Below are 1,612 nucleotides of genomic sequence, written 5' to 3'. Positions count from 1 at the left end.
CTGCTTCCTGCTGCTCCAGCAGCCAGCTCAGCCTGCATGGGGACTCGTGGGCTGGCTCCTGTGAGGGCTTGGGGCTGAGCTCCTGGCTGGAGAGCTTCTGAAACAAAACAGCCCCCAAGGTTTTGGGGAGAGAGAAGATCCCCGTGCCGTCCTGGAGCCGAGGGGCATTGCCAGCAAGGGAGCCTGGCACCCAGGAGCCTGTACGCACCTCGCCAGCGGGCACCCCGCAGAGAGAGCTGCAGCACAGTGCGGTGGCATGCCAGGGGAAGGAGCTCAGCTCCCGATGCACCTCTGCCTGTGACCAGGAGAGAAATCAGCCCTTCTGTCCTGCTCCAGGAGCAGAGAGCCTGGGCAGCCCCCAGGATGGGGAGGGCAATGCCAAACCTTGCCACCACCCCCAGCACCGTCCCCATCCCTGCAGGTCCCCTGGGGCCTCAAAATCTAGAGGGTATAATCCACCCCTGTGTCTGCGTTGCCATGTCCCAGGGTGATGATGCTCTTCTGGCATTGCAGGAGGGACGAGAGCAGTGGAGGTGGCTGGTGGAAGCCACCAGGACACCAGGGCACCCATGGATGGATGTCCCTGCTCCGGTGGCTGGGAAGGTGACATGGACCCTGCCAGAAGAGCCTTGTGGGGCCAGATGCTCGCCCAGGCAGGTCACTGCGGCCAGGGCAGCCCTTGGGAGGCTTGAGTGCATTTTCCATAAGGATTTGCCAAAGCCTGACCCTGGACAGCTTGGGGACAGTCCCAGGGGCTGAGTGCCTCTGTGCACGGTGCCGCAGACTCCCAGCCCCTCTGCCAGGGCTCCCCCCACTCACCATTTGGTCCAGGATGCTCCGCAGGAGGTGGCCGTGCTCGTCCTGCTGCACCGACTGCTCTCGCAGCTCCTCCAGACCAGCCTGTTAAACAGAGGCATCAGGGGGTTCGGCATCCACAGGGTTCGGGAATGGTGAGGGTCAGCATCAGCAGGGACAGACAGGGATCGGCAGCACCCACCCTGGGCCAGGGCTGGGCTCCCTGGCTGCAGGCAGTGTCTACTCAAAACCCCCGGGCTCCAGGGCAGATCCCCCATCTCCCAGCTTAGCCTTGGGGTGGGAAGGAGCCTGAGCTTGGGACCTCATCCCTGTCACCCTGTGCCACCTGGCCATCCATGCAGGTCCCTGGGGAGCCCAACAGCTCTGCCAAGAGATCTCCGGCAACTAGCCCAGCTTCATGCATGCACCTTCTGGAAATTGTCCTTCAGGAGCTGCAGCTCCTCCTGGAAGCCCTCGACAGTGGTTTTCAGGGAGCAGATCGTGGTGAGCATCTCTTGCAGCATGTCCATGACCTGAGGAACATGGGTTTGGCCAGTGATGCTGGGTCCCCGTGGGCTCCGGGGGACATGGGGAGAAGGGAGGCTAAGTGGTGCACAGTGAAGACCCGGGTTTGGGGGTGTCTCTGGGACCCAATGGAGCTGCCACAGCATCGGCCACATCTGGCAGGCCCATGGCCATGCCCACGGAGCTCCCCCAAACTGAGATGGAAGACACTTGAAGGGGACAAGCTTCCCAGCTCCAGCTTCCTCGCCCCGGCAAAGCGCTGTCACCTTTTCCTTTTGCTCTGTGGTTGTGC

This window comes from Pygoscelis adeliae, unplaced genomic scaffold (assembly GCF_000699105.1).
Source record: "Pygoscelis adeliae isolate BGI_AS28 unplaced genomic scaffold, ASM69910v1 Scaffold85, whole genome shotgun sequence".
NCBI lineage: Eukaryota > Metazoa > Chordata > Aves > Sphenisciformes > Spheniscidae > Pygoscelis > Pygoscelis adeliae.
This window is presented reverse-complemented; position numbering follows the sequence as displayed.